Source organism: Notolabrus celidotus, chromosome 18 (genome assembly GCF_009762535.1).
Source record: "Notolabrus celidotus isolate fNotCel1 chromosome 18, fNotCel1.pri, whole genome shotgun sequence".
NCBI lineage: Eukaryota > Metazoa > Chordata > Actinopteri > Labriformes > Labridae > Notolabrus > Notolabrus celidotus.
Genome location: NC_048289.1, coordinates 6,505,531 through 6,530,972, shown reverse-complemented (window position 1 = coordinate 6,530,972; position 25,442 = coordinate 6,505,531). Strand labels below are relative to the sequence as shown.

At 40.8% G+C, this 25,442-nt stretch overlaps 1 protein-coding gene and 1 long non-coding RNA gene across 3 annotated transcripts in view; one reads left to right on the top strand and one right to left on the bottom strand.

Annotated features, from left to right (window-relative positions):
• The window catches only part of ca10a (carbonic anhydrase Xa), a 319,433-nt gene that overhangs the window by 238,318 nt on the left and 55,673 nt on the right, over positions 1-25,442 (top strand). The gene's annotated exons all lie outside the window — the stretch shown is intronic.
• On the bottom strand, positions 12,537-12,870 carry LOC117829570. The gene is made up of 2 exons (XR_004634635.1): positions 12,761-12,870; positions 12,537-12,673 (listed from the first exon to the last, which is right to left on the bottom strand). It is a non-coding gene; the product is annotated as an uncharacterized LOC117829570 (long non-coding RNA).

Genomic DNA, 25,442 nt, shown 5'->3' with positions numbered 1-25,442 from the left:
AGAGCAGAATACTGATGAAGCTTCATTCAGAGACATCCGCTCTTTCTTGATCTCTTGGCCTCAGTTTCACAAAAAACTGAAATTAATATCTGATTTATTGAAACCTTTTAGGTCCACGCTTTGCATCTCAATCGGGACTACAAAAATGTGGATGTTAATGTGGAGAATTTCTCTGACTCAGGGAACCAGGCACATTTATTGGAGTACTGTCCCTGAAGTAGCAACATCAAAGATCTCAGCGTCTTTCTCTTCAGGCTGGAGATGTACTTGCTTCATCTGAGACTATGGGTGTGCTTGATGGCTGCTATCTGATTGGCCTGATAACAGTGCACGTCTTCAAATGAATGCAACATGGATACAAGAAGCAGTATGCACATAGGAGCAGTGCACAGTGAGAACACAGCTTTAGAGCAAACAAACATGCTGGCAACACTCCATATATGAGTGCATGCTCAACTGTCTTTGGGGTTCTCCCCACACAACAGGAACATGTTTAATATTTACGATTTGGAAGCGGTGCAGGGATGATCTTCTTTCAACAGATCGGGAGATGTAGAATCACTCCAAACTTGCTTCACACCACAGGACAATCTGACATGATGATATTTAGAACCATCAGTGAATCTGGATACTGAGGACTTTGGGCCCAAAACCAGCTTGATTATGTGGTAGTGTGTACTTTGCCTTAGCTGTCGATGTAACTGTTTCCTCACACTGAGCAGAGGTGGTGAAAACAGTACATCTCTTCCACCCACTCTCTCTGGAGGATGAACCACAGCTGGCTGATGGACGCAGCTTCTGATTTGACCTGACACTCGCGTCAGAATCCAAACAAATACAACACAACAAATTAAGAGGCTGTCATCGATGGACCTTTGTGTTAAGTGATTCAGCAGAAAGGTGCTGATCTAACAGACACATTTAACTACAAACCTTTGAAATGATTACTTTTTAAATGACATATTGCATAATCCTTTGTTCTCTCACACAGGAGGTAAATATGAATGTGTAGACTTTAGCAGATGTCACAAAGAGCTGTTTCCTGAAATCCTGCAACCACTGTCTGTCACTGAGTGATTGTCTGAATCATCTTTATGAACAGATATCTGAACGTGAGTGCAGAAATCAACTGCTCATATATGTTGTTTTCAAACTACAACTCCTGTGGAGTGTCAGGGTGATGTTGGACTGTAAACAGAAGCTTTGTTTACTGCTGAAGTTTTTCTTCACTATGATTCAAATCCCCATGATGAGGGATTCGAACTTCACTGTTTTCACAGTCGCTAAATGAAGTGATCAGATTTAGACATACGTGCTCATACATCAAGCATTTAATCTGAGTGAAACCGTTCTGATATGCCCAGAGTTGTTCCACCAGCCTAATGTGTTGGAAGGAAGAAACTGTAACGGACAACTCTAATGCTGCATCATGGTATGTAACACTTACATCAAGAACAAATAACGTTTTTATTATTATTATTATTATTATTATTTTTATCAAAATCCTGAGTAGTTTTAAAGTCTCCACTCAAAGAGTTAAGTTGGCTTTAGATCTGTTTTCTATGCTCCCTCCATGTCTATAAAATGTAACAATAACATGACTGGAAATTCATCACATCACAAGGAGCAGACATGTACAGTAAGAAAAGTTATACCTCAGCAAGGAAACCATCAGTTCAAGGGTTTACATAGATAATCACCCAAATACCTAAAAAGCTGGTAAAGAAGGCCCGCTCTGTGGTTGGCCTAGAACTGGACCGTCTGGAGTCAGTGGCTGAGAGGAGGTTGATGGACAAACTGCGAGCCATCCTGGACAACCCCTCTCACCCTCTCCATGATGAGCTGTGGCTGATGGGGAGCTCGTTCAGTCAGCGCATCATTCCACCACGGTGCAAGACTGAATGCTTCAGGCGCTCCTTTGAGCCCACCGCCATCAGGCTGTTAAACAGTAACGGAGGCCACAGATTGCACCATGCTGACCACATGCTCACCCCCCTTATCTTATCTTATCTTATCTTATCTTATCTTATCTTATCTTATCTTATCTTATCTTATCTTATCTTATCTTATCTTATCTTATCTTATCTTAACTTAACTTAACTTAACTTAACTTAACTTATCTTATATCAATCAGCAGAAACCAGCCCTCTTCATCAGAATAAAATGTCTGTCTGATAAGACTTGTCTGTTCCAAATGAGATGTTCACATGAAGCTTTATTATTGTGATATTAAGTGACCCATGTAAACATATCTTATAACCAGCACTATGAAGAAAACATTTAAGATAATATATACTTTATTGATTCCCCATTAGGGGAAATTCTTTTGTTACAGCAGCTTACAACAATGTACTTACATAGTTAAAAATATAATGACAATAATTCATTATTACTACACCCCTGAAAAATGTGTTCATTATTCCAAGATGTTTCATCATTTTTAGACACACTCCAAAAATCAATAGTGGCTACTTTATAAAGCATTCATCATTTTTGTTTGCAGTCATTTAACTTTATTTTTTCCACTCAGACTTTTCACATACAAACTGAAAACATTCAAGTCTTGTGACTTCCTTGTATCAGTACTGTTACTTAGAAAAAGTCCTCTGGAGGGTTTTCTGCAGCCCAACAAGCTTAAAAAAGAGGGAGACATATGTAGTCTCCATGTGGTCGAAATATTTAAACAGGCTGGACAGACACCATATTTTTCCTCTGGCCAGGCTTAGCTTAATCCTCTTTCACCCAATTTAGCATGCATTTTGTCATCGCAGCATTACTGTACATACATTGTTAGTAGTGTCCCAGAATGAACCCAGAAGAGAGAGAAAAAAACAGATTCATATCCATTTCATGTAATCCACTATCGAGACCTCATTTGGTTGAAAATGAGTCGCTAAAGGGGCTCCAAGAGCAGTGAGATAACACACTGAACGCTCACATGGATTTCCTGGATTCATGACATTTTCTTTCACGGTGTTTCCAGCGGTGGCTGCGAGCATTGCTGGGCCCTGGTTCAAGATTTTAAGTGGGACCCAACCCAACATGCAAACAAGCATTCACATCAGAGCCAGCTGCTGGCATCGGCGCTGAAAGGAAATGCTGGGGGAGATGGAGAGATGGAGAAAACATCACTGCAGAGATGCATGCACACGTCTGAGGCAAATGTGTCTAACATGCTGTCAATAGATTATGTTTACATGCATTTCTGTCTCCTCCCACCATCTCAAATTTTAACAGTTTGGCGTGGGAGGACTTACAACCCTCTTTTTCATTTCCTTTCAAAATGCCAGCAAACAATCAAAGTGCAAATTTAGACGCACATCAAAACAAACATGTCTTTTTACAACCAATAAGGAATATTCTAGGGTCATGTAGCGAGAATTGATGCACTTTTAAATCTGCCATCAGCCTGCTGTTGACATAATGGGCTCAAATACTTCTTGGATAACTAGATTTCTTCAACCAGCAGCAGTGACACAGACTGTAGTGACTGCTATCCTCATGGGAGAAGTGCCCCAATCACAGGATATCCTCTAGAAGTTCTTGTTTTTCTCACTGACTGGCTCAGATTGTTAATCTGTGCTCTCACTGAAGCCTTAATGCTCAGAGCTTGGATTAACTGCTTTAATCCAGTGTCTTTAGTTTGGCTCTTCCCCTTCCTTTTTAAACGTGGCCTGTATCAGATTCCTTTGTGAACTGGTCATGGTCCTAAACTGACCTAAATACGCACAAATACACAACAACAAAGACGTCCCACACAGCACAGCATTCAGAAGTAACCATAGTGGGCACGGAGGCAAGCGTGGTTTATGGTTTCATTGTAAATTGATGTGCAGTGGTAGGCGGGGAATCCATGCAGCAAGGAGGAGGGAGTGGAGTAGAGTGTCGGAATCTTAATGATGGGTTTTTGAGTGTGAGTGACTCATGCTACGTCCGTCTCATCGGTGCAGAACGGTGACACTCAAGAGTGACGTCAGATTGGCATGCTGACTTGGTTGTTCAGACTGAGGTCACTTTGCAAAAGATCCAACCTGTGGCTGAGTTAGGACCACATATTAAGGTGGTTAAAAAGATCAGATTCCATGCGACGTGCTCCCTTCAAACTGTGTAAGGAAAAATCACATACAAGCTGAAAGATTCAGATTTGGGTCTCTTGCCTGCAGTGTGAACACATCTGATAACAGACAGAGATCCACAGCTACTCCTGTGTTCTTTGTGAAATTGCTGTTTTAGTCATTTGAGTCTTGTTGCTGGGTCTGGTTTCAGAAAACTCCTCTACAGCAACTCCAAAACGTTTTGTACTTGTGTTTTATTGAGCCAGAAAGAATGATGAAGTGAACTTCGGTGGCAGTTTGTGTCAAAGAATGGATGTATATGGCTTTAAAAAACCTAAGATGTGAAGAAGTGTTGATATTTGACAGTCCTGATAAGAATTCATTGGATTATAGAAACTGTGCATTTATCATTTATCATTAGATATCTCGTGTACCAGTGATAATGTTGATAACTGTCTTGTCCGCCATGTCTCAAAGCACAATTCTGCAGTGGATAAGATTGAGTATTTTTGAGATTTTAGGAGAAACAGAAAATTCACAGCTGGTCAGAAAGATATTTTTACAAGATGAGATTGTAATAGTCGAACAGTCACATTGAAAAAAAAGGAAATGAAATGGAAAAGAGGAAGAAGCCATGGTGGGTCTGGTAATACTCCCGAAAACTGTTTTTTTCTGATATATTAATGTTGTTCAAAGGGGGGAACACTGAAAAAGCCCGTTCATGAGGAGCTGCTGTGGTTATTTGCCCTGATTTACACTCACAGAGCCCGTGGCAGTCAACAATAGAAAGGAGCACAAGCTGAAATATATCCTGACTGTGTGTGCTTTCTCTCCGGCTCGCTCTCCCTTTCTCACCATTTGTCCCCCAAAGGCAGAATATTGGAGGAGTCTTTAATCATCTTTACTGCCCACTCTATAATCCTTGCTAAGAGACTAATCCATGATCCGCCACAAAGGAGACCAACCCCATCGAGTCGACGGGAGAGAGAAGCAAAAACAAGAGAGGAAGAAACATATCCATCCTCAGTGATAACTTTTATGATTTTCAATTCTGGTGTGGGATGAGATCCATATTCCTTTGTCAAAAAGAAAGAAACAGGCTGTAATCACTGTTATACAACAGGGGATTTACAGCCCAGTAACACAAGGAAACACTGTTCCTGGTGCTCTAAAGCTCCGTCTTCAGTGATTCTGTTGACGTTTTTTTAGGGGTAAAAGTTCACCTGAATCTAAGAGTGTACCAGAAATTGAAGTAATTTGAAGTTAACAGACAGAGAAGCTCACAGAAAGGCTGGAAAAAAAGCTCTCAGTCCTGTTTTTATGAAATGAAGAAAAAAAAATTGTTCCAAAGTACAGGAAGCGGAAAAATAGAGCTCTTTAAAACAATTGCAATCATGTTGTAGGGGCACTGAATGCAGGTTGGGAATAAACTCAATGTGGTGGAAAATGTGTATGTGGGGGGTCGAGCCTTGGCACTTCAGTGGATGATTATCAAAAAGTTGTGATACATTGCAATATGATTACGATGCGTTTATGTTACCTTAAGATAGGATATGATGCATTTCAATACTATTACATTACGTAATGTTACGATAAGTTACAATACGATGCTATACTGTACGATACGTTATGTAATATTACCTTAAGATACAATACATTGAAATATGATTACCATGCGTGTACGTTACCTTAAGATACGATATGATACAGTACAATACAATTACATTACACAATGTTAAGATACGTTACAATACGTTTCGTTATGTAAAGATACGACACATAAGATTACGTTACGTACCGATACATTACCATACGATGCGTTACGTTATGATACGATACGATTACGTTACGTTATGTTACGATACGTTGAAATACAATGCATTGCGCTTAGATACTACAGCTTACAATACGATTACAATTTGTTAAGTAATGTTATGATACGAAATGTTACCATAGGATTTTGTTTTGATACAATATGATACATTATGCTAGATTATGATACCATACCATACCTTATGTTACATTACGTTATGATATTAATAAGATGCAATAAGACGCAAAATGATAGATTCAATTAGAAACTATTTGGTTCAAATGATACTTGATATGAATACAATATGATACAAAAATATTATCCAAACAATGCTATTTGATGCAATATGATGCAAAAGTAATGAGACAATAAAAAAACGCTAAATGGAAAAAGTAATATGATACAAAAGATACAATAAACAATATAATGTAATTAGACACAGTGACAAAATTAAAATAATACTAAACATTAGGGTTTTTCGGCTGCACACATTTACACGCCTTCCAAGTAGTGTTAATAAATACATTTTAAAAACATCAATCACAAACATGTTCACAAGTCCTTAGCCTGTCTCATTGCACGATCCAAACTCCTCTTTATTTAAAGCTGCTGTGAGGAACTATTGTTTTGTATCGATTCTGGCGCCCCCTCTATATGTGCAAAAGTAGTGTTTTCAACAAAAGCCTCATCCTGTTGTCTTCAACAGTCAACTTTATCAGGCAATGTGATTATTTTCCATGAAAACAGTCAAATAAAGGCTGTTTCTGAAGCGAGATGTCATCATCTGGTCTGACACCTACCCCCTGAGGGCGGTTTCAGGCATTAAAAATGACAACAGAGAAGGTGTCAGTGTTGCTACTGATGGACTTGTTTGCTATTGAAAGTCATAAAGAGACATCAGTATCATTTTCAGTCTGTTTCTCAGCCAGTTAAAAACTCCTCACAGGGCCTTTAACATGTAAATTACCAGTTTGAAGGATGCACTTTAAATTGTATTTTTGTCCAGCAGCAGGGATTTTAAAACAGATTGAATGCAGACGTTTAAAGCGAGGAAAATTAAACATGTATGAGATAAATGGAGACAAGGCATCTTAATTGATGAACAGACATTGAGAGCATATTGGTTAATGACCTCTCGGCTCCAGCTGTGAAAAACAGACATGAAAAACAAGCTGTACAGATCAAACCTGGAGACATAACACACCTTTGTGAGACCCGTTATGGGAAGTAATTTACACTAACATCCTAGTCACAGCTTGAAATGATATCTCCTTTCAAAGAGGTGAAGCATTGTCTGTACAGTCTGAACTTTTAATATGCATTTAAAGTTTACTTTTCATTTAAACTCTAATTCACATCTCAGGAAGTATTTTAGTCTACTTAATGCTGTGATAAAACCCAAAATAAACTTTACATTTCAGTTAATTCTAAGGAATCAAACCATATTAGTGATAAAACACACCAACAGAGAGAAGGAAATTGATCTATAACAGACCCTGAATTCAACAGTGAATGTTTTCTTTTTTCGCCATTTCATTAAGAATCTTTTTTTATATCAGATGTGAACTGATTGTTCTGGTCTTCTGTTTCATTATTTATCCTTTAGAACAGTCACAGAATGAAACTGACCTGAAGTTTTTGAATAAGTGGGAAAGTTAGAAAAAGGAATTAAAAACAGGCTATTTTTGACTCAATGAACTCCCTGCCCTCACAGATATCCAACCTGCGCTCTCCTTATCTTAATCTGCAGAAGTGTTTACATCTGAGTTTGGAAATGATTGAAGTTATTGATAAAGAGTAAATAAGACATGTTTAAAAGCTTGTTGATTAGATGTTTCTTACTTTGTCTCTCTCTGGGATTCATATTTAATTGTAGTTTGATCAAGCTTTTAACAGCAGACGCTTTAACCAACATAACAACACAGGTCCTGTGTTCCTCCTTTACAAAACACAGAAGGGTTTCTCAAAAAAATGTCCCTTTGTTTATCAATCAATGGCTCAGTCATTGTTCCATATTGATGTGAATGTAAGACAAGATTTTCTTTCTTTGGGATACGTCTCAAAAAGTATTTTTTAAAGATCTCATCCTTTGAATGTTGATTTTTTATCACTACTGTGGACGGCATCACTTATCTGTAAAGAGAGTGCACCCCATGTGACTGAGACCAGCCTTCGCTCACAACCACAGCACCAAAGGGATAAAGATGGGGAGACACAGTGAACGTCCAAAACAAAGCAGGCAGAGTTAACATAATGATTTTAAGATGATGTTTATCGATGCAGCAGAGACATTAAAAAGCTGTCAACTGTGAACTGAAATGTGGTGTCAAAGAGTCCAATGATAAAAAAAATCGGTGTTTCAAGTCCAACGTCAGATGCCCTAGCTGAGGGGATCAACCCACGGTTGATCAAGACCTTGTGCCCTGACACTTCTCTCCCCTAGATCAGCCTGAAGGCTTTCTCAGCAGCTTCTGTTCTGTTAAAGACAGCCCTACATCTCCTGCCTGTGAACCCAAGCCTCTGCACCCCCCTTCCACAGCTGGCCAGCACCTCCCCTTTTAGTCTCATGTGTGGCGGTGGCTGACCAGGCCCTCCAGCTTCTCCCTCTGCGGCTTGTAAGCCTCTGCCATTCAGTATTTTCATGACAGATAGCTGCATGTTCCCTTCCATTACATTACGTAACGTTATGTTATGTTACAATACGATACGATACTTTAAGTTGCGTTATGGTATGTTACGTTACATTACGTTGCGATGCGGTACGCTACGTTACGTAATCTTACGATGCGATACAATATGTTAGGTTACGTTAAGTAACGTTAAGTCACGTTAAGTACCAACACAATACATTACAAAACGTTACGTTATGTTACGTTACATAACGTACCAATACGATACGATACTTTAAGTTGCGTTATGGTACGTTACGTTACATTATGTTGCGATGCGGTACGCTACGTTACGTAATGTTACGATGCGATACAATATGTTATGTTACGTTAAGTAACATTAAGTCACGTTAAGTACCAACACAATGTGTTACAAAACGTTACGTTGCGATACCATAGATTACGTTACAATTTGATTATGTTATGTATACGTTACATTACAATAAGATGCGGTATGATAAGATGCAATAAGTCACAATATGATAAGATGCATTTAGAAACTATTGGATACAAATGATACTGGATCATTATGCAATATGAATCAAAGATATTATCTAAACAATGATATTTGATACAAGATGATGACAACGTAATGATACAATAAAAACACATTAATACAACACAAGTAATAAGACACAAAAGATACAATCAACAATCATCAGCTTCTCCTTCTTCGGCTCGTAAGCCAGTCTTCTCATGGCACAGATAGCTACATCATGACCTTGTTCTTTGTTGCCTCTGTTATAAGCACGATGTCAGGTCTGAGAGTAATCTTGGCAACATATGAAGGGATCTCGAGCTGTCTTCTCAAGTGCACTGACAGCTGCCGGTCAAGAGAGGTGACACCTTAGACATTACTTCTGGCTTCTCTCCTGCTCTGATGAGGCTGATGGTTTTGCTTGCTGATGTTTCAACTTGAATGGCTGCTACCGCATACAACCGGTGGTTTGGCCCGGATTTAAGCTGTGACGTCCAACACCTGAATCCTGGACTCGGACTAGCCGAGCAGACAAGCTGTGGTCTTGCTCCTCTTTATCAGAAATAGAGCATCATCCTTGAAGTCAAAGCACGTTTGCCTTGTAGTCCCAGAATACCATCGCTCAGCCCATGCATATCATCCGGGCTGCCCTGGAGAGCAGCAGAGCACACATCTGGTGAGTGAGAGGGTCAGCGTATGTTTCTGCAGTGTGTGTGTGTGTGTGTGTGTGTGTGTGTGTGTGTGTGTGTGTGTGTGTGTGTGTGTGTGTGTGTGTGTGTGTGCTTGTGTGTCTGTCTGTGTGTGTTTGTGTGTGTGAAAAGCTGACAGTGACAGCTGGCTGGTGGTTTGTACAGAGGCCAACTGATGCAGGGATAAGTGCCTCTGCAATAAACAGTCCCCCACTCTCTCTCTCTCTCTCTCTCTCTCTCTCTCTCTCTCTCTTACACACACACACACACACACACATTAAAGTAGAGCTTCCATAATGCAGGCTGCTATAAGGCCGCAGAGATGGAGGTGATAATGTGTCAGGACGGTGTGTGAAAGTATGCATCCATACATACGTGCCCTAGTTAGAATCTGCAGCACACACACATGTAAACACACCGTCGGAGCCGTAAAGCAGACGGTGAAGCACGCTGACTGTGTACACGAGTGAGCACAGAGACGACCCGTTAAACTGAAACCTTGTGTGATTCCTCCGGGTGCTGATGTGTACAGATTTCGGGGAGTGATGGCAGTCGTGGAGGAGGTGGTAAAAGGCTCTGCAGATATGAGTGTCACACCAGGAGGGCTGGATGTTTGTGTGTGTGTGGTCTTGCATGTGTGTATGCATGGGTGATAACGAGTTGTACTTTTGAACTCCCTCGCTACTGAGAGTGCAGGAGAGTCAACTTCAGAGAGAAGGAACTTGTGACCGTGTGTGTGAGTGTGAGTGTGAGTGTGTGTTTTAGCAAAGGAGGGCAAAAACTAAAAGAAGGTGATGATCAAAATGTGCAGGAGCAGAACTGTATTTCCCTCAGGCGTCAGTGTGTGGCTCTCCTTTAGTTTCCTCTCTTTTATTCCCCCCATTAGTCGCCTTTTTTTGTGGTCTTTCCCCTTTTATTCCCTTTTATCGTACACCAGGAAATATGAAATTTATATGAGATTATATGTCCTAAAACAATTTACACTTATGCTATGTCTCAGAAATGATTTTCTTTTTGCATTATTTTCAGTGTGAGTCATTTTTTTCAAGCTTTCCTGTCTTTAAAGATCTTAGAAGGACAACCTTGTTTAAAACTAAGAATAGCAGAATTAAAAATGTGTTTCATCAAAGTCAAAGATCTACTTCCCCTTTTCATCTCTTCATATCTTAAAGGCAGAGAACGACCACATGGAAAACAGTCTTAAAAATGAAATACTGAACAGTTATCATGTATTCCTGCAGATGAAAAAGGTTCTTCACTTTTCAAATCTTGGAAACAATAGAGGTAATTTGAAGTGTTGTATGACTCCAAAAGATGGTATTAACATGAACAAAGAAGAACAAATGGGATTGGATTTGTTCTTAGAGGAACCCATTTTCATTTTGATCGCAAGTAACTCAACTTGCGTATTTATTCAGGCACCAAACAGCTGTACTCACATGCTAAACTTGTTTTTGATAGGAGATTTAATCAACCATTTCTGACACAACCTTTGGAGGTCAGGAGAATTTAAAGGTGACATATCACGCTTTTTTCATCAATATATATTGGTCTGAGAGGTCCCCAAAACATGTCTTTAAAGTTTATGCTCAAAAAAACACTTTGAAATCAGATTTTGGCATGCCTGAAAAACCCTCTTCTTCAGTCCTCCTCAGAACACTCTGTTTTCCCTCTGACCACGCCCCCTCAGCTCTCCAGCACGTAGATCTAATGTTTACATTTTGGCTGAATATACACGGCTGCTAACAGATCGCGTTACTTCAACCCTCTGAATCTGATCCAGAATCTGATCCTGACGGAGAGGCGCCTGTAGCAGGACCTTTCTGAAGGATTGGTCACAGATTTAGTGTTTCTTGTTGTTTTATTTATCAGTATGTCGACGTGTGTCTTGGTACACAGCTACGAACATGTAGCTATGTGGCTATGCTAACTAGCGCTAGCACTTATCCATGATAAATAAAAATCATCCACTAGATCTTCAAATCTGCAGACGTGGGGAGTAAAACCGACCTCTGCCAGAAAGGCAGCAGGACCTTTTCTGAAGGATTGGTCACAGATTTAGTGTTTCTTGTTGTTTTATTTGTCAGTATGTTGACGTGTGTCTTGGTACACAGCTACAGCTACAGCTACAGCTACAAACATGTAGCTATGTAGCTATGCTAACCAGCGCTAGCACTTTTCCATGACAAATAAAAATCATCCACTAGATCTTCAAATCTGCAGACATGGGGAGTAAAACCGACCTTTGTGTTTATTAAGACAGCCTACAACTAGCATGCCTCCCTCCTAAGCTACTTGTTACCACACATTTGTGCAGGTAATGAAAAACAGAGGAGGGGTTGAGTTGTATTTTATACAGTCTCTGGGCTGAACAAGCTCCGAGCTCTGACTCCGTTACAGACCGGATATTGTTGTGACGTAACAAAAACACAGAAGTCTGAAACGGCTCGTTTCACACACATTTACAGAAAGGTGGAGAAATCAAAACAGGGGCAGAATGGATTTTTTTCATTCTCGGGGGGTTTGTAGACATGCCAGGGACACATATTTCAGGTAGAGAACCATTAAAAAGTCAATTTTGCATGTTATGTCACCTTTATATGCTGACAGGTTTTCACGATGAAGTTTAGCATCAGTTTAAGATTGAGATGAAAGAATTATACTTGCTGAGACAGGCCTTCTCGTGTTAAGATTCATTTCACTAGGAATGTATCACGGCCAAATTCAACCGGATCTGTGTCTCCGATCCATCACGGCACCAGATCTGATAGGTTTCTGTTGTAACAAATCTAGGTTAGGACTCACAGTACAGACACAAAATGGAGGCAAGGATGAAGTCTTGAAAACAAGGTTTTAATGAGATAACTTGCAGGTAGAGTTCAGGTTTCCAGGGTGCGTTATGGATGGAGAGTGGCTGGCTGTTGTTCTGGAGCTGGGCGTTTGGTTGTAGAAGAGTGTAGCTTGGAGATCTGGTCACAGGGAGATACAAGGTTAGTTTCTTTCAAGGGAAATAAGGATTTCAAAAAACACATTTCAAGAGGGCCTGAGTTGAGTACCATGCTTGGTAACAATCTGGCAATGAGTGGAGGACTGAGCTGGGCTTAAGTACTGCAGAGAGAGAGTTGCGGGCCTGATTGCAGACTAGCATCAGGTGAGCATTCTTGATTGCAGCAAGGGGAGTCAAGTCACCCCCATCTCCAGGTGAGCAGACAAACAAGACAAACACACGGGGGAAGGGAAACAAAGGAAGAAAGGGAAGGGAAAGAGACTAGGAACCTCACAGGTTTCTATTCTAGTCAATGTGTGTGTGCGTCTCTGATCCAAAGGGCTCAGACCTGTTGGATCAGATACTCAAGACTTTATGTTTGCCGGATGCCACAGCTTAACGAAGAAATCTCAACAGAGCAGATGGAGCAGGACAGGAAGTCAGGCACCAAAACAAAATGAAAACATCCGTTTAATTTTCAGAATAAAACACTGTCTTATCACAAGATCGTATTTCACTTAACTACAACACAAACCGTCATGATGAGTGGAGCCAGGCCTGGAGTCAACAGGTCAGAGGTTATTCTGCCAGAGCTGATTTTGACCCAGGCTGTACCTGGGATTAGACAAGGGCATAGGAGAATCGAGCACACGTTGAGAAGAAGGGGATGAGGAAAAGGGTTAATTGAAGTGAGGAAGGGAGGAGAGAGTGAGTCAATGAATCACAGACAGACGGATGGAGTAGGCTTATCAGGTGATTGAGGGTGTGGTTTAGGCGTGGTCCTGCTTCAAATCTAAGTTAACACCTTCACTTCACTTCATGCTTCCTTTACATGTGCACATTGTGACAGAGAAGTAGAGCCACATCAAAAATAAGTAACTGAGATTTAATTTCAACAGCTCATCATACTGACTCATTTTAAGATAATCAGAGCTCAGAGTTGTCGTAGCTGTTTTGATACTCTTCTTTTGCCAAGCTAAGCTAACCCCGCCCAACGATGAACAACTGCATTAAAAAGATGTCTTACTTTTCTTTTAACATAGCAGGGTAATAATCTCTCTTCATTTCACTGTTGCTCACCACAGAAATGACACAAAATGGAGGCTGTGTGTCTGCGTGAGTGTTCAGGATGAGTGTGTGGTAATGATTTAGCTTCATCCTGCCGCGGTGAGTATCTCTCAGCAGGGATAGCATCCTAATAAGCTGGAGGATCCCAGGGGTACGACGGTGTATGTGTGTGCGTATTTGCGTATGCATGTGGCTTCTTCCCAAGCCTGTGTATACCTGTGTGTGTACCGGTGTTTGTGTGTGTGTGCTGTTTATTGGAGGGGATAGATCTCAGTGTTATTCACAGGAAGGTTTTAAAGGTTCAAAGCCGGCTCTGGTGCTCGCTCCGCTCTCTCCCAGAAGACGAGACATTGATGTTTTACTTTCCAATGAGTTATTTAGGAATAAAGGGTAAAAAAAGAAGAGAGGCAGAGGTGTGCTGAAAAGGATGCTTCCCATCAGAAAGCCAATACATCGAAGGAGGAGCGGAGGAGAGTTTTACCTTAATGGATTTGAGAGGATAGACGGAGATAGAGCTCAATACTCTCTAAAGCGCACCTTTTTCCACTTTGAATGAATATTGGAGCATGAATTTGAATCAAATCAGTTCTTCGCAGCTTCTCAGTCGACGGCGCCGTCCTGCATAATGATGTCACTGCTATCTGTAGAAGTTAAGCTCACACAGCCGTGCATGCAGCGGGATGAAGAATGTGCTGTCAACTGATGCCAGTTATCTTATCTGTGTGAAAACACAGTTCTGTCCCTGCTGCTCTGGGATCATTTAAATGCAGCAGGGCGGGGCTATGCTAAATCACAGCGGTGGTCGATGGAGGCCACATCCATCAGCCGCTGACCAGACACTCCTAATGACGGCCATCATTTCTACATTACAGATATTAGAAGTGATTACCCCGATACAGCTGCCGCCCTGCTATCCCCATTGAATGACATTAGCGCTGCTAGTCGACTCGGCTCGATTGCCGTGATCGATTAGCGCTGGCTCTCAAGGAAGCTAGGGATGCCAGTGAGTATTGATCGTGCATTAGCGCAGCCGTTAAGAGATATTGACCCTGACCATCTCGGTGTGTCCCATGGATCAGTGGTCAGTGGCCTCAGGGTGCTGGGAATGCAGTGTGACGGGCATGTTGATGTCTCAGTCACACAGAAACAACCTCACAATATCAGAGACCCTAGAGAGCAAACGTACGTCAGGTTGTGTGCACTACTGTCTTTGATGTCCTGCTCTTCAATTTATTCTTATTCTATTCAGATATTTATCTGTGAAGTATAATTACTGCCTGCGGATAAACATCATAGACTGTAATTAAGAAGAGGACACAGATACTATCAATTAAGTAATTACTGATATACTGAAAGATGTTTGTTTTTTTCTGCAGAAACTAGTCTTGATTATTTCTCTATGTAAAAACAAGTGAAGCCTACCTGTTCACCTGTCCATGATCGATGAGTTGCTCATCAATGCCTCTGCTCACAGCCTTCGTTTGCTGAGCGCTGGGTATCATAATGTCACATGGGTTGCTTTCAGTATGCTTTAGCTCTGGAGTTGCTTTATCTATCTTCTGTACAGCAATTTTAGGTAAAATCTGAACTTCTTTTCCTCTTTTTAAACCAAAAAGGATTAATTTTATATATTTATTTTCATTTAAAAGGACCATGCATATTAATTAACATTTTTGTAAAAATGCCAGAATTAGCCAAAAGGCTAGTTTACATCTGTAGTTCCTACAAAAAATAAAGTGAAATCAAATAAAAATAAAAAAGGGGAGAGGAGAAACTAAAACACAAACAAAAAAGAAAAGAAGAAAAGACATAAAAAGTAAAAATTACACCATAGTTTGTAGCCTGTGATTGCTGGACTAATGCAATTTGTTGTAGCAGAGGTCCGAACAGAGTTTGAGGTTTTCTGAACCTTTGGTCTGAAGGAATCTGCAGACCAATTTGAAAGTGTAAAACTTAGATACCATGAATGCTTTTCACTCCTTGGTGAATAATTTTGAATCCCAACTTTTTGTGAAAATGTTTCAGTCGATCATTTTTAATGTTGTTTAAACTTTCTGTATGGGTCTGATTTATTTTCTACCATTCTTGGCCAGGTCTCTATTTGAAAAGAGATCTCTAATTCCAACATTATAGCTAAAATATAGTTTTTAAAAAAACAAACCATTAACCAAACACTGGTTTCTGGACTACTGATTTGTTTTTGGCAAGATTTGGCAATTTTTGGCAGGACTGCCATCACCATCTTTGTTGTTTTGAAGCCAGTAGAGTCTATATTTTGACGAGAGGTTGGATTGTTGAACCTTCACTCTAATAGACTGGTTGAGCCAGTTTTAACCAGCATTGTATCTGGTCTCCTAAAAGAACCACAGGCTGTTTAAACTAGCTACATAAACGGGCAATTCAAAGAAAGAGTATGCATATATAAGTGAGTATAAGATATTTTTACAGTGATTTGTAGGATTGTTCATGCCTGAGTATACGCTGAAGACAGATTGCTGCAGAGCGAGGTACCGGCTGTATCAGTACATGTAGGATTCCAAGCTCCCTGATTTGGTGGTGTATGCATTGACAAACTTGTTCCCTCAGTTGACTTCACATCCCGTCTTTACAAATAATTCACATCAATGTTGTACAATATCATTTTAATATTGTACAGATGAGCAGAACTGCAGAGCTGCTTATTCCCCCAGGGGGATTGTAATGACTGACATCCACTTTACTCTAATACCGTTATAATAAATGTACTTTTTTCTGTTTGTTATTATACTTTATTTCATACCACATCTTGGGATTTAAGTCTGTAGCTCCGCTGCTGAGACAGACCCCCATGGGATTAATAATAATGGTGGTTCATCCGTCTGTTTGACAGTGTGATATCTCACTTCTTCTTAATCTAGCACAGGATTGCTCAGATCTAACATGCTCTCTGACAGCTGTGTATGTCTTCTTTTACTGCGAGACATATACCAATATGTAGAGCTACATTTGTCAAGCCTTGACTGATGTGACAGCTTTTGTGACACACTGTTTTTTTTTTCTTTCCTTGCGTTACTACAGCAGTGACAGGTTTTGTTTTTTGGACTATATTAGTTCAGCATCCATAAACGAGAGACCTGTTTTAAACAGGGCTGCACCACATTTCTGCACCTCTTTGCAGGTTTTCTGAGGTACACCTACACAGCAATATAAATCCAGGTTGTTATTATATCCTGGTGCAACTGCGGGGGTTTCATGTATTAAATAAAAATATAAGCCTGCTGTCTATGTGGAAATCCAGGAATTCATTTGGGTGATTACTCCTCTCTTCTTTCAGCTTTTTGTGCAGCCCAGATTCTGGCGCTGTATAACTCACATTGTTCTTGGCTGCAGCACAAAATCCCAGGTAGCGAGGAAGCCGGTCCACCAGAGGATGTGTTGAAAAGGAATCACTAATCAGGTGCTGGCGAGGAGAGGACCGAGGTTGTGAGGTAGTGCTAACGCAGTGGCTAATGTGTGTGTGCGTGTGCGTTAGAGGACTTTCACTGTTAATAAACCTCCACAGTGTTGGATAACAGAGTGTATATTATGCATGTGTGGGCAGGACACCTTAAAAAACCCGCATACATACATTAAATATGATGTGACAGCAAAAAGAGGCAGAGAAGTGAGTTGTAAAAAACATTAAAGTTTGGAAAGAGTGAATTTGCTCCAAGTTTGTGTGTCTGTTCAATTGTCTGCTTTACAAAGTCATGACCTATTTAGGTTTTTTAATTTACTTTACTGAAGAAAAAGGGACTCAGAGTATGAGTGCCACTTAATGTCAGCCATTTGATTCGCTGGTTGAGGAGACCATGTATTGACACTTTTTCAGAGGAATCTTCCATATTTTGTCTTAAAGCAGTAGAGGATCAAGAGCAAAGGTAGTCAGATTATCCACAAAACCAACTGAACCAAAGATTAATTGGTGAAAAGACTGACAAATGCAGCAGGATGTTAAATATCTGACTCTCAATTGAGCTCATTGGTTTGGCTTTTGGGCCTGCGAGTTGAGCAGCTGCTAACTCCAATTCAACGTCTTTTTTTGATGAAGTCAAATCCAAACTTGAAGTACTGAAATGAAAGTGAAAAGAAAACTTGATTTGAAAATTAGCTACAAATTGTATGTTTCATGTTGAAAAGGGGGAATTTGGAAGGAAAGGAATCTTTTATTTGTCTGGAGAGGGAGGAGGAGGAGGATTGGACTCAGAACACATATTCTGGACTCGAGTTTGGACTCAGATACTAATCTAACGCTTTGACAGAAGAAAAATTACTGTTGCCCCACAGTTTAATATCAATCATTCCACTCCACTTCAACTTTAGTCTGGGGATGAGTTGATATTCTTGCTTCATTAATTGGGCAACATCATCCAGACTAACTTGTTGGTCTTCACTGGAGCTTGAATTGGGACTTGTTGGTCTTGAGAAAGGTTTGAATTGGGATGTTTTAATGATAACTCAGGCTGTACAAAGTTGCCATTTGCAGCAACTTGCTGCTCTTCATTCAACAAGATTCATCTGGGCTTATTATTTTGGACATGACTTTCATTAGAATGAATTAGACTTCATTTGGGACTTGTTAGTCTCGTCACCAGTTTGTTTTGGGATTTGTTAATCTCAACTAGGGAGTGATGGTGGGTCTTGATTTAGACTTCCTTTGGGATTTATTTGTGTTGACTCAGGTTTAACTCGGGGTTTGGATGCTTGGACATGACTTTGGTTGGTCTTGTTTTAGGCCCAGGAGCTCATTCATTTGACAAGGGATGACTTTTCGTTTTTGAATTTGACTTTAATTTACATGGAACTTGTTGAGGATATTCATTTCACAGATTGTACTTGGGACATGCTGGTCTTGGCATAGATCTAAGCGTTTGGATTTAGGCTTCACTTTAGAGTGTTGGCCTTGATGTGACTTGTTTTCAAGATGTTGCTGTATTTGTTAGCCTTGGATTTTGAAGTAATATTCATGACATATTTTGTTTGTCACCTGTTGATCCTAACATCAGTTTGACCCTGAGTTTCCTTTTATAAAGTCAGGCTGAATTTTCTAAATGGCATTCTGGACTTATCTGGGAGTTTTTGGTCCAAACAGGGGATTATTTTGGACTCAGTACTCCTGTCCTGCAAAATAAGCCTGAGCATAGTTTCTGCACTTGTTACATTTTCAGGACTGAAGCAGAAATAATCCCCAGACTCAAACTTTGAACAGTATGAGGAGCACTCAGACCTCTGTTCCTTTTTTGTGATAATCAGTGAGGACTCTGCAAAAAGCCCTTCAACTTCAGTGTCCCGTCTTCACTCCACAACAGATAAAGGAAAGAACTAAAAAACGATTGAAGGTCTTGGCGCTCCTACCATTCTCTTTTACCTTTTTCTACCATGTTTCAGTTCCAACTCTTTTGTTCTGATGTGTTTTGAGATATGAGTTGGGCACATCCCTGAACCTCATCTTTCATCTCTCCTCCACTTAGCACACACTCATTTCAGAGCCTCTCCTTTCAGATCTCCATCCCCCTTCTCCTGTTTTTTCTTCTTCGTGAAGCCTTGCTAGCCTGCTCGTCTTTTTTCTGTTGTAGCCCTGGGATGTGAACACTATCTGATATGAATCAGGCTGGAGCTCACTGTCCACAGAGCGGTCCCACAGGCCTCTCCTGTCCAGGGGCTTTACAAAACTCAGATCAAAACGCTCCTCTGTGATTCGGAGCTTTGAAACAGACTCCAGCCACAAGGAAACCAAATCGCTCTCTGTTTGAGTTCACACTCCCAGAGAAAAGGCAGAGTGATAATGATGTGAGAATTCAGGGGTTTAAATTTAGAGTTTCCGCCGCTTTAGCCTCATAAAGAGAGCTTGAGGGCCAGGCATAGGACTTTCCCTTCATACAAAACCCAGCGGATTGCTCCTTACCACAAACAAACTAAATAAATCAGAGCCAAGTACCCAGGAGCAAAGTGTCTGTGTGGGCAACCTACTCTATTTTAAGACACATGATGAGGACAACTTTTTTTCTCCTTCTCTTTGATTCACTTTACATCCCCGCCCTCGCTATTTTCTTCTAAACTCATCCCTGCTTTTCAATTTATCTCTCCGTCTTGTTGCAGTAGAGGAAAACGATAATGTCATTTCTTCATTTCATGAAATTTGTGATTACTCGTAAAGCTCCTCGACTGATGTGCATCAAGTTAATTCCCATAAAGCACGACAGTACAGAGTGTCAGCGCCATAATCTGTTTGGGTTTAATGTCCCTCATCTCCAAATGTGTTTGTTAAGTATCTGAAGTCATTTTTAAATCAAAGTATCACAAGTTCAATCAAGACAAAAGTAACTCTTGTGTTTTTGTTCTGCTTAAGTGCTTTCTGAAGCACTCAGAGCTCCAAACACTGAGCGGAACACAAACATGGAGCTTTCCTCTTGAAAAATGGCCTTGTAATATCCCTGCAGTACTCTGCTGTCTGAGCAGCTGGAGCACTGGTGTGAATCCAGATCTTTGCAGAGAGATAAGATACAGCACGTCATGCACGCTGACGCATATATATATACGGCTCTGCTTTTTAACCACCCCACAATGATAAGTAGGCCGACATTAGCTTTGCAGTCCTGCACTGTGTCTGAATGCTAATGAGGATGCCAGTACAATCAGAGCGCCAGCAGTGAGCTGCCAGTGGACGACTAGTCTGACGCCAATTTAATTCAATCCTGACCTCCTTTCCTCCTCCACCCGATGTGCAGTGGGGTGTGTTGGAGGGTTCAAGGCCCCTGTGTGAATGTCACACAGGTGCAGACAGAATATTTAAGCCAGAACTCATCCTTATGCTCCTGATTACGTGAAGACTTCTAACTGAAAATAACCCTTCAAAAGTCTGTCTTTACGGACCACCATGTGACGGTCTTATCCATGCTCTTTAGAAGTATTATGAGTGACAAAGGGGAAGAAATAATGTCATATTTTGATCATTTTGTTGAGATAAGTTAAGGAATGTGATAATTTTCCCTCTCATTATCAACAGTAGTTTAGACATTGGCTCAGAAGTGAAACATAACACAGTGAGTATCCTGTAGTGTCATTTCTGGGCACTTTCTCTAGCTCATTGGCTCCCAAACTGGGGTCCTGGTCCTCCTAGGAGGGGCGCCAGAGACCTCAGGGAATACAAGGCTTTGTCTGCTCTGAGTTTGTGAAAATTAGATTTTTACTGTTTGTAGATAAAACTTTGTAAAAAAAATACAGTAGGCCTATTTCTTCTCCCTGTTTTGTAAAGACGTGTGTAGAGGCCTAGTGAAAAAAAAGTTAAGCTCCAGAAAAGAGACATTTATCAAAGGTTAAAGTCATGAGGAACTTCTGTGGGGTGGTCAGAGTCAAAGCATGCATCAGACATGAGATAGGATCCCAGTGTGTCAGTTCCTACAGCAGTCTAAGCCTATAGCAGCATAACTGAGAGCTGGTCAAAGCCTGAGCCAGCTCTAACTATAAACTTTATCAAAAAGGAAAGTTTGAAGCCTACTCTTAAAAGCAGAGAGGGTGTCTGCCTCCCGGACCCTGACTGGTAGATGATTCCAAAGGAGAGGTGCCTGATAACTGAAGGTTCTACCTCCCATACGTTTAAAGTCTTTTGGTTTGACAAGCAGGACTGCATGCTGGGAACATAGCGTTCTAGAGGGGTAATAAGGCAATATGAGCTCTTTAAGATCCCAAGGCTCCTGTTCCTAAAGTGTTATTGAACACTAGGTATTTATTTAACCATAGAACCTTCGAAAAGAGAACTTTTGCATTTGGCTGATAAACAAGCTGCAGTTTTTCAGGTTTGGAGTGGCAGCATGTTGAGTGAACTTTTATGCTGAAAGGAAGATGGGACCCAATCCCGTTCTGTCCAAATCATAGAGTGTATAATTAATGCAAGTAGTATCCGTGACATCACCCATCTGTTCCTGAAGTGCTGTTTTGAGGCCAATTGTCGGTGGCAGCCATATTGGAAATGTTGAACTCAGCATAACTTCTGTCGATCCGAACAGTGTGTGCGGATCGAGAAATTAGCTATCCAGACTAAACTCATTGTTTTGTACCAGGCTGTAAACATGTTTGTTTCTGCTGTAAAGAACATCTTTTTTGAAGTGGTGTGTATGTGGTTTCCTGTACTTCCGGAGCCAGCCTCAAGGGGATCCTCGATGAACTGCAGTTTTTAGCACTTCCACATTGGCCTCATATTTTTAGACCAGAGGTTGCCGCTTGGTTCAATTTCAGCTCATAGTGGAAGTAGTACAATGTGCAAAAAGTCCCATCCAAGCACAAATGGTTTTCCGTCATGTTTTCTTTGAAAAATGACTAAAATATCATTAACAACAATATAAGTAGAACCTCAGTCAGTGAGCAGAGCTGCTCCTTCATTGGAGTTATGTAACCCTGTTTGGTACAATAAGATGTTTTGGCTTCTGAAATTGAGTGTAGTATAATTATAACATGACAGAAAGGACACTATGGAGTTCATTTTGTATATAAAGCAGCATTAGTGTGTTCAGTTGCTCCTCCTGGGAAGAGTTTGCTACGTTATATACATCTCCTCATGCATAAAGTTGATCCAGTGAACATGATTGCAAACAGTTGTTAGGATTTGAGTGCAAAGTTAAGGATATTTAAATCCTCCCAGTAACTAAAGAAAGTTCTTTAATCAGTGATGTGATGGGACTCTGAGTTTATAGTGTTTGCACCTTTTCCTGTCTGTGTGTGTTTGGGTTTAATCTGGTGTGTGCGCCTCGCTGCCTCGCTCCATCCTTCGTGACGTGACTCATGAGAAAACAGATGGCATTATGGGACAGGTTCCAGAGTGCCTGTTCCTACCGGGCCTCTGCTGCTCTGTCATCTCACTGGCACGGCCTCTGTCTTAATCAGGGGCTCGACGGATGCCGCTTTTCACCTGCCCGCTGTCACTCGGCCAGAAAACACTGATGCTGATGAAGTTTATGGCAGGACCAGACGGCTGGGAAAGTCTCCTCTCCTCTGCTGTCTTTTTTCCAAAGACGTGACTGGGGAGATACAGAGTCTAATGTGGCTTTTTCACTAATCACAATACTGGCTTTTATTCGATTCTACCAACTTGGAACTGAGATAATGTTTTAGAAAACAACACAAAAGGAGGCTTTTACTTCAGGAAATGTAGTTTGATTATGTTTAATCTCTGAATTTGTATTTCAGATTTTTGCAACATTTCCCCTCACACGCTTCTTGATCAGATGACAGAGTTTTGGATGGATCTGTGCAGGTTTCCATGTTCTGTATCCCTCTGATCAATCAGTGGCCTGCTTTGTTTTAAAACTGCATATTTATGTGTGCTTTGTTTGCTTAGATCCTCCGCCTAATGTGATACCAAAAAAAGTTCCAGGTACCAGGTTCTATCCGCACCTTTTTCCATTGTAAAATGCCAAACAACTGTTTTTGTCAAAGTAAACAGAGTTGAGTTGAGCCATGCAGAGGAGATGATGCATTATAGTCTGCAGGAGGAGAATCAAGGCGAAGAAACAACAGCCAGATGGTTTCAGAGACTGTTTGAGCCGACACTCCTGTTTTTGTTGAATGTTTTTAGTACATGAAGGATTGATTTCCTCTCTTGAGTCCTGATTAATCCTGCTTCTATTTATTTTAAAGGCAGGTTACACTTTTATGTAAATAATGTGCATTCCTGCCGCTCTGAATTAATTTGTCATTTCTTCTCAGAAACACTCCTCAGCGTCTGTCAGAGCTCCTTCCTTGAAGTTGAGCTTTAATTGCATTTAAAAGTCTTTCCTTATTTGCACACTCAGCAGGTATTCCTGGATCAAAGTGTTGAATCAATCCCAGCTTTTAGACCTGATATCATCTCTTCCATTGATTACTTTACACTCAGATGCAGACTCAGTTTGCTGGCAAGAGGCTACCCTTTATTATGTTAGGCTGTATAGTTCTATAACTCTCATTCTGAGCACAACAACCCATCAATAGCATCAAATATTTATCGTCTTACCCGTCTTCCATCAAAGCTATCGGCTGCCTTTGCCTGTCTTTGCCCTGAGGTAAGCAGCACAATGTCAGAAAAGTGAGAGCAAAGAAAAAGTCTATTATTTTTATTCACCCTCTCAGTGCTCGTACATGCTGTACATAGGTGTGACCTTGCTGGAGCTGAGAGAGCTTTTAAATTCAGGAACAAGCTCTCTTGTTCCCTCTGTGAATTCCTAAACAGAGGCCATGTCCGCTATTATGATTGCAATCTACTTCTCAGATAGCAACGCTATGACATTATGCCCAGCTTTACTGGTTTTCCTCCTTTCTGCCTTATCAGCTGTTGTTTGATTTTCAAACAGCTAATCCAGCTGCATAGTGAAAGCTAGCAGCGTGACAGGAATTACAAAGGGGTTGATAGACTCAGGGGGGAAAGTACCTAAGAGGGGGCACGTGGCTGCTCATCATCACGCTATTAAGTTGGTTCAGAAGGAAAGGAAGCGGTGGGAGGACAGTGAACTGATTAGTTAAGAGCTATACATTCAAATGTAAAGGTTTTACTTGGACGTGTTGTAACTTTGTGGCATTTATACAGAAGAACAAAACTCTAAGGCTGTTGAGTGAAACCTGAAGATATTGTTTTATGTAGTTTAACAAAGTCAGTACACATAAAACAAGCTACATCAATGTCCAACCATGTTTAAGTCATGTGTGTTCATGTGCCAAACTAGGTTAAATGCGTCCTTAATCCCTCTTAATATTGAACACACAGATATTACATTGACAGTCTTGAATTTGGCTTTCATATAGACAGAATATTTTTCACAAGCCTTCATCCATCCCTTGCCCTTGATGCTGTTAGTTTTCATGCGGCCATGGATCTCTTTTGATTCTCTGCACTTCTGGGCATGACTTTTTTTGCCAAAGAAAGCTGGACTCATCTTGAAAAACTTGTGTGTATCAGTTGGGAACTGAACTGGAGCTGTCGAAGGTTTGATGTTAACGTGCCTCACCCCCTGACCTTCACAGCCTCAGGCCTGCTGCCAGTTTTACTCATGTCTCTTTCCGAAGCACAAGGATTCCCAACAGTTTATACCAGGGGCACATTGTTTGTGTTTAAGCATTCAAATTACACAAAACTGTGCAAGACTGCGAGCGCTGCTATCACATTCACATCACGTACTCAGTCCAAAAGGAGCTCCAGGCTTGGTTTGGAAGCGTACCAAGAAACCCCCTTGTCAACAAGAGCTCGATCCAATTGATTTGGTCCGCAGCCGAGTGTGATTGCTGTGTTCTCATGAGTCCAAACAAACCCAACAAAGGCAGAGAGAACTAAAACTGCCCTAAAAAACCTTGGAGTAGGGTTGAAGAAAAGTTTAAGTACCAAAGCAAAGAGAAAAGAAAAGACAAGCTGAAGAAAAAGAGACACAACTCCTTCTCCAGCTGAGTCTTTCATAGAGGAGTTTAGCAGATGATCCCCTGTTGACCACAGTTGAAAAGGAGTGTATCAGGCAGGTACTTGGACTGGTGCACCGAATGAAAAGCCTCCTTTAACTCCAGCTCTTGTGCCTTTTATTCTGCTTGTTCTAGTGACACTAGAGTTTATCTTAAAAAGGAACCAAACTCCGATTGGCCAGATCCGGGTGACGCTCCAGCAGCCTTTTGAAAATCTGGCACAGCCGACGTCTCCAGATTATCATAAT